Source organism: Gadus macrocephalus, chromosome 18 (genome assembly GCF_031168955.1).
Source record: "Gadus macrocephalus chromosome 18, ASM3116895v1".
In the NCBI taxonomy this organism is placed as follows: Eukaryota; Metazoa; Chordata; class Actinopteri; order Gadiformes; family Gadidae; genus Gadus; species Gadus macrocephalus.
This window is the reverse complement of record NC_082399.1, coordinates 1,667,111-1,675,440: the sequence shown is the minus strand read 5'-3', so window position 1 is coordinate 1,675,440 and position 8,330 is coordinate 1,667,111. Positions and strand designations below refer to the sequence as shown.

At 45.7% G+C, this 8,330-nt stretch overlaps 1 long non-coding RNA gene across 2 annotated transcripts; it reads left to right on the top strand.

Moving 5' to 3' along the window:
- Nucleotides 1–6: 6 nt before the first annotated feature.
- Nucleotides 7–2,913, top strand: LOC132446990 (uncharacterized). Of its 2 annotated transcripts, XR_009522991.1 has the most exons (6): nucleotides 7–279; nucleotides 385–459; nucleotides 1,069–1,171; nucleotides 1,340–1,428; nucleotides 2,552–2,671; nucleotides 2,750–2,913. It is a non-coding gene; the product is annotated as an uncharacterized LOC132446990 (long non-coding RNA). The 2 variants fall into 2 exon arrangements; XR_009522990.1 differs by having other exon boundaries at nucleotides 8–279; nucleotides 2,552–2,913.
- Nucleotides 2,914–8,330: the final 5,417 nt, after the last annotated feature.

Genomic DNA, 8,330 nt, shown 5'->3' with positions numbered 1-8,330 from the left:
TGCATCATTACTATAGTGAAAGTGTTTGTCTGCCATGTAGTAGTAATGTGTATAGATTATATGTTTATACTGTATTATAGTCATGATAATGTGTGTGAGTGTGTGTTTCTGTGTGTCTGATGTGTTAGGTGCGTAGTCTGGACTGGAGACGATCGTGTGTTTTTCTTCAATCCCACAATGCACCTGTCTGTATGGGAAAGACCCTGCGATTTGATTGGTCAGGACATCGGGCCGTATCATCATGGACCCGCCCCACAAGAGGAAGAAGAATTCTGGTTAGTCTTTTCTCCTTACTTTCTCTCTCTCTCTGTCTCTATCTGTCTCTCTCTCTATCTCTCTCTATGCTCTCTGTTTGAGAGATGCAATCTCTCCCCCCCTGCAGAGCAAGATTTGTCCTTGTCATGATGATGATGATGATGATGATGATGATGAAGATGGACATGACTCAAAGAGAAGCAGGTGAGCATGTGCAATCTGAGACAGCCAAACAGGTAGAGAGAGACAGACAGAATTAGAGAGGGAGAACGACAGACAGAGAAGGACAGATCCAGGTAAAAAGATTGAGTGAGAGAAAGACAGGGAGAGAGACGGATGGAGAGGGAGACAGGGAGACAGGTATAAGGACAGACAGATAGTTAGGGAGACACACATCATAGTAGATAGACAGACCGGTAAGAAAAGGGACGATTAGAGAGAGAGAAAGGTGGAAAAACAGGCAAGTAGAGAGGGAGACAGGTAGAGAGGCAGACTGATGTTAAAGTCTGCTTTCTGCGTTACTATTGGACAGGCAGGTAAAATGGACCCTAAGGACATCTGGAGATTTAGACAGGGGAGAATTTGTTTCAGACAACCCTTATTTATATATAATCTCTCTCTCTCTCGCTCTCTCTCTCTCTCCTCTCTCTCTCTCTCTCTCTCTCTCTCTCTTTCTCTCTCTCTCTCCCCCCTCCCTCTCTCTCTCTCTCTCTCTCTCTCGCTCTCGCTCGCTCTCTCTCCCCCTCTCCCTCTCTCTCTGTCTCTCTCTCTCTCTCTCTCTCTCTCTCTCTCTCTCTCTCTGTCTCTCTCTAGGCTAGAGGAACCATTGTCTCTCGTCAAGGAAGGCCAGGAGGACAAGCTCCTCCCACTTGAGATGCGCGTCTCCAAGTTTAGAGACATGATGCTGGAGAGAGGGGTAACATGAACACACACACACACACACACACACACACACACACACACACACACACACACACACACACACACACACACACACACACACACACACTCCGTCTGTATATCTTTGTGTCTGACTATGTTGTGTGTGTGTGCGTTGTGTGTGTGTATGTGTGTGTGTGTGAAGGTGTCTGCCTTCTCTTCGTGGGAGAAGGATCTTCATAAGATGGTTTTTGATCCCAGATATCTTCTGCTCAGCCAGACCAGAGGAAAGAGGTACTCCATATATATATATATTTAGTAACTGCTATACGTGAACCACCTAAAATGGCGCAATTTCATTGATTTGCTATCTCGGGATATTTGGCAATATCCCATGATTGAGATCTCAAACTCGGGATATTGTTTTCATGCGCGAGACGTCGACTCGTCATGCTTATAAAAAGAAATCAACCGCTAATAAAAACAAATAAATCCAGGCAAAAGGGTTATCTTTTAGGCTACGTTTTCACGATGACGGTCTGAACAGAAGACGCAAAAGTGGCGTTGCGTCTTCACTTTTTATTCCGCGTTTAGACAAGCGTTTTCGGGAGGAAATCTGCGTGCATACGGTGACGCAAAGTGTGTGGAATTCGATTGGTATGCATGCCAGGCTGCTAGGTGGTGCTGTGATAGGACTATCACACAACACCCGCCATGTCTGAGCGCATGCGTAGAATCTTCCTTCTCTTATCCGTGCCGCAAAAAACAAAAAGATCCTTCTATGTTCAGTAATACTATCTGTAAATATCCTGTACATTTCGTGGAAATACTCCTGTATGCTTGTTAGAGCTGCCAGAGCAGCTGAAGGTCCGACGCATGGAAATAATCTGACATGTTTGTTTATTTTCTTGTACTGGCACATGTATGTGACGTAAACGCGTACGCGACGTGAGCAGATCTGAGCAGTGTTTTGCGTCTTGGCAGTTTTAGACGGAACGCTACGGCGGAGCGTTTTCAACTTTTCACTCTGGAGGGTGGTTTCAGATTTATGCGTTTTCATGCCCCAAAAACGCCGTCACCGTCTAAACGAAAGGCACTTCCGATAAAATATTTTGTCGTTTTCACCCGCAAGCGTCCTTGTGTAAACGGGGCCTTAGATTGTTCCCTTGTAGTATATACTAAAACAATTATTCACCTCAGGCGAATAATTGTGAAATATCACTTCCTGGTTCACAATTTTACTTCCTGGTTCCAATTGTACTTCCTGTTGCTAGTGTTACAAAGGGAACCCACATTTACATGTGAGGGCTGGTTCTTTTGCGTGCGTGTATATGTGTGTGTGTGTGTGTGTGTGTGTGTGTGTGTGTGTGTGTGTGTGTGTGTGTGTGTGTGTGTGTGTGTGTGTGTGTGTGTGTAGGTATACGATCAGTTTGTGAAGAGCCGGATCAAGGAGGAGTACAAGGAGAAGAAGACGAAACTGCTGAAGGCCAAAGACCAGTTTAAACTGCTTCTGGAGGGAGGCTCAGATCACCAGCAAGTAAGTACCAACTAACTAACTGACCAATTTGGTTAGTGTTTTAACAGTCGGGTGCGTTAAATCTCTTCCTCCCTCCAGGTCCACCTTCAAGCAGTTTCTGTGTGGGTTACCGCGGCGACCACCGCTTCCACGCCTTCAGCAGGAAGAAGGAGCAGGGAAGTTATCTTTAAACAATACATCAGTTCCTTGAAGAGGAGGGACAAAGAGAACAGAGTGCGACTGAGCAGAATGCGGTGAGGGCCCTCCCCTTTAACCCCAGCCTCCTAACCTCTCCTTTAACCAATCCTCCTAACCTCCCCTTTAACCAAGCCTCCTAACCTCTCCTTTAACCAATCCTCCTAACCTCCCCTTTAACCAAACCTCCTAACCTCCCCTTTAACCCCAGCCTCCTAACCTCCCCTTTAACCAATCCTCCTAACCTCCCCTTTAACCAATCCTCCTAACCTCCCCTTTAACCAATCCTCCTAACCTCCCCTTTAACCAATCCTCCTAACCTCCCCTTTAACCAATCCTCCTAACCTCTCCTTTAACCAATCCTCCTAACCTCCCCTTTAACCAATCCTCCTAACCTCCCCTTTAACCAATCCTCCTAACCTCTCCTTTAACCAATCCTCCTAACCTCCCCTTTAACCAATCCTCCTAACCTCCCCTTTAACCCCAGCCTCCTAACCTCCCCTTTAACCAAACCTCCTAACCTCCCCTTTAACCAATCCTCCTAACCTCCCCTTTAACCAAGCCTCCTAACCTCCCCTTTAACCAATCCTCCTAACCTCCCCTTTAACCAAGCCTCCTAACCTCCCCTTTAACCAAGCCTCCTAACCTCCCCTTTAACCAATCCTCCTAACCTCCCCTTTAACCAAGCCTCCTAACCTCCCCTTTATTGGTTTATTAAAACGATTAGACTGGACTACAACAATATCGAGGCTGGACAACGACGACTTTAAGAATGAACCACAAGACCAGACTAAAGGCCGATTTAGGGTCGTTTTAGACGCAGAGACGTAAGCACGTAATTTACACAAGGGACTTGTTTTAGACAAGTTTTGATTTACGGTTCCTTTTAAGGTTCCTTAAGGATTGCGCGTGTTGCAAGGGGATTCTCCGCCAGAACAGTAGGGGGAGCAACGAACGAATCTGTGGGCGTGGAAGTGGAAATCGCTGGCTTGTTTATATTTATGCACTTCCAGTATTTTCGACGAGAGTAGCAGTAGCTAAGTTTAAACTCTTCTGAAGACGGGAAGAAGAGACTACAACATGACAACTGGACGCCAAGAGGACCACCGAGCCAAGAACCTGTCTGCACTGAACTGGGCCACAGACTGAAGGCTAGCTTCAATGCTAGCTGAAATCTGTCCAGTTGATAATAGAGCACAACATACATGTCTGTCTGTCTGTCTGTCTGTCTGTCTGTCTGTCTGTCTGTCTGTCTGTCTGTCTGTCTGTCTGTCTGTCTGTCTGTCTGTCTGTCTGTCTGTCTGTCTGTCTGTCTGTCTGTCTGTCTGTCTGTCTGTCTGTCTGTCTGTCTGTCTGTCTGTCTGTCTGTCTGTCTGTCTGTCTGTCTGTCTGTCTGTCTGTCTGTCTGTCTGTCTGTCTGTCTGTCTGTCTGTCTGTCTGTCTGTCTGTCTGTCTGTCTGTCTGTCTGTCTGTCTGTCTGTCTGTCTGTCTGTCTGTCTGTCTGTCTGTCTGTCTGTCTGTCTGTCTGTCTGTCTGTCTGTCTGTCTGTCTGTCTGTCTGTCTGTCTGTCTGTCTGTCTGTCTGTCTGTCTGTCTGTCTGTCTGTCTGTCTGTCTGTCTGTCTGTCTGTCTGTCTGTCTGTCTGTCTGTCTGTCTGTCTGTCTGTCTGTCTGTCTGTCTGTCTGTCTGTCTGTCTGTCTGTCTGTCTGTCTGTCTGTCTGTCTGTCTGTCTGTCTGTCTGTCTGTCTGTCTGTCTGTCTGTCTGTCTGTCTGTCTGTCTGTCTGTCTGTCTGTCTGTCTGTCTGTCTGTCTGTCTGTCTGTCTGTCTGTCTGTCTGTCTGTCTGTCTGTCTGTCTGTCTGTCTGTCTGTCTGTCTGTCTGTCTGTCTGTCTGTCTGTCTGTCTGTCTGTCTGTCTGTCTGTCTGTCTGTCTGTCTGTCTGTCTGTCTGTCTGTCTGTCTGTCTGTCTGTCTGTCTGTCTGTCTGTCTGTCTGTCTGTCTGTCTGTCTGTCTGTCTGTCTGTCTGTCTGTCTGTCTGTCTGTCTGTCTGTCTGTCTGTCTGTCTGTCTGTCTGTCTGTCTGTCTGTCTGTCTGTCTGTCTGTCTGTCTGTCTGTCTGTCTGTCTGTCTGTCTGTCTGTCTGTCTGTCTGTCTGTCTGTCTGTCTGTCTGTCTGTCTGTCTGTCTGTCTGTCTGTCTGTCTGTCTGTCTGTCTGTCTGTCTGTCTGTCTGTCTGTCTGTCTGTCTGTCTGTCTGTCTGTCTGTCTGTCTGTCTGTCTGTCTGTCTGTCTGTCTGTCTGTCTGTCTGTCTGTCTGTCTGTCTGTCTGTCTGTCTGTCTGTCTGTCTGTCTGTCTGTCTGTCTGTCTGTCTGTCTGTCTGTCTGTCTGTCTGTCTGTCTGTCTGTCTGTCTGTCTGTCTGTCTGTCTGTCTGTCTGTCTGTCTGTCTGTCTGTCTGTCTGTCTGTCTGTCTGTCTGTCTGTCTGTCTGTCTGTCTGTCTGTCTGTCTGTCTGTCTGTCTGTCTGTCTGTCTGTCTGTCTGTCTGTCTGTCTGTCTGTCTGTCTGTCTGTCTGTCTGTCTGTCTGTCTGTCTGTCTGTCTGTCTGTCTGTCTGTCTGTCTGTCTGTCTGTCTGTCTGTCTGTCTGTCTGTCTGTCTGTCTGTCTGTCTGTCTGTCTGTCTGTAGTGATGGGTTAGTAGAAACAAGAAATACTTGTTCATGTTGTTCTAGAGATCATACTAGTAATACTACACATAGGACTGTGTTTTTACCGGGTAGCTCAGTATCCACCAGTTGATGACTTGTTATAGTGGGCAGCTCCTCGTTTACACCAGTATGAGACTGGCTGTACTGGTAAGCTCCAAGTGCAACCAGTAGGAGACTGGTTGCCCATTATAACCAGTAGTAGACTGGGTTCTACTACTCGCATCTGTAGCACCTGTTTTAATAATAAACTGCTGGCTGTGAATACCGTTAACATGAACACGTTTCCAAGTTTTGTTTTTATAATATTTTCTGTATTTTTATTTAAATTAAATTGTGTTTTTACGACTCTAAATCCAGAACATATTGAATAATATGTTTGCATTATGTGGCCCCACCTCTTCCTGTGATGTCATTTGGTTGCCAGTCAATCAACCAATCCAACCCCCCCCCCCCCCCCCCCCCCCCCTCTTTACTTTATCTACCTGCGGTGTCATGTCCTGCCGTTGGTTGGTTTTCATTGTACTAGTGTTGCGAGTGGCCATCTTGTCTTGGTGGTGATGTCGTATAAGTGGACAAAAGTGGTCTTGTTCGTAGTTTGCCTCATTTTGAAATAAACCGATTTGTCAAACAAAGAAACGTACATGTTTATTGTGCACTGATGTTTGTCAATATGCAGCTAAAATAAAACGGAAACTGACACGCACACGCACACACACAAACACACACACACACACACACACACACACACACACACACACACACACACACACACACACACACACACACACACACACACACACACACACACAGAACCACATGTCGGTCACACTCTGTTGCCAAGACAACCAGAGATCATTTAACAGGAATTGCAATTCCCAGCTGGAGTCAACACACATTTCTCTCTGCTCTCGTCTCTCACCTCCTTCCTCCCCTCCTCTCTCCTCATCTCTACTGTTTGGTGACAGCGAAAACTAAGCCAACTATTCTGTTCTCCTCCTCCCCCTCTCCTGCCCCTCACCCCTCTCTCTCCCCCTCTCTCTCTCATCGTTCCTCTCACTCTCCTCTCTCCTCTCTCCTCCATGTGACAGGGTGTTTTAGTAAACAGAGTTAAGTGCTCCCATCAGTCTCAAGATTACCTAAAGGGTCATGGGTGTGTGTGTGTGGATGTGTGTGATTGCCAGTAAATTGCTATCAAAGTATACTTAAGATGTCCGGCTGAGGGGCAGGGAGGGGGGAGGGGAAAGGAGATGATGGGAGAGGAAAACAAAAAAGGAGGTTCCTGGGAACGCATGAGGAAGAACAGGATGAAGGTAACGCCTTTATAGGTCAGTAGGATAGTCAGTCAGTAGCAACGTCAGTAGAATAGAGTCAGGATCCATCCAGTCAGCAGGATAGAGTGAGTCAGTAGGAACGTCGGTAGATTAGAGTAAGTTAATAGGAGAGACGGGATACAGCCAGTAAGATGGATTCAGTCGGTAAAGTCAAGTCAGTACGATAGTTAGTAGAGGCAGTAGGCTACAATCCGTACAAAACACCATATCACATAAAATTAAACTAAATATAACATAATATAACAGAACAGTTAATATAACAACGTAACCCAAGCTTGCATAAACGTAGTCTGTAGTTGTGAGCACTCCCCCCCCCCCCCCCCCCCCCCTCCTTCTATTTCGTGTCTCTCATGTTAAACAGTTTTTATTGCTGATGATAAACTATTGAATTTGCAGCTTCCTATAATTTCTCATTGATGCGTGTGGAGTTGGTGATTGTTTTTATGCTAATGGCAAAATATCTTGACGCTGCAGTTTGTACGTGTGTGTGTGTGTGTGTTATGTTAGAGGGAGAGAGAGAGAGAGAGAGAGAGAGAGAGAGACTCGGCTGGGTGAGACGTGCGTTAATTGTGTGCATGTTTATCGTATTGTCTGAATGAAAGTGTGCAACAGAGCATGAGCAAAAAGATGTCTACATGTGCAAAAACAGAATATATGCTGTTTGATTGTGTATATTTAAATATATATATATATAAATATATGCTACCCACACACATCATTGTGTGCATGTACATTTAGTCTGTTCATCTGTATCCATATGTACTTGATGTGCGAGTGTATGTGCGTGGGTGGTTTTATCACTATCGGAAATAAGGAGGATGTGGGCTTCCTAACTACCTAGTCTCCTACGTACTCCTAGCGCCCTGGATACCGGGGGGATTAAATGAGATTTAGAATATATAGTCAACATTCATGAATATAAATGCCTTGTTCTGTGTCTGCATATTTTATATTAAGCTACATGTGTGTGTAACAAATGTAACATCGCCTCCATTGTGTCGGTCGACGGTACTCTTTATCCCTGAGACGCAGCAGTCTTCATTCGCCAACCCCTCAAGAGGCCTTTAGGAACAAGCACGTCCACACGTCATGCATTTATTCTTCTAGGGTTTTCACAATTTCCAATGAAGCATTTCCATTGCTGGGATCCATGCATTGGGCCTCAGTAGGATGTACAACAGCCTGCTATGATAAGATGTCAAAAAAGCTAAAAGAACCCAAACTCTTCCATTCTTTGGTAAATAATAGATTGACAAGAACCAATAGTACGAGACTTGATACTTTTATCAGTTATGCTTAAGGCACATAAGGCTGCTACATTTCTTTAAAAGAAAAGTTTATTGTGTTCCCTGTGATGGGGTACATTTCTGAAAAAAAAGAAGCAAACATTTTAAGGCCACCCTGTGTCAGTATAATTGCCCCCCCGGGGGAAGAGTACATTCTGGATGGACTCA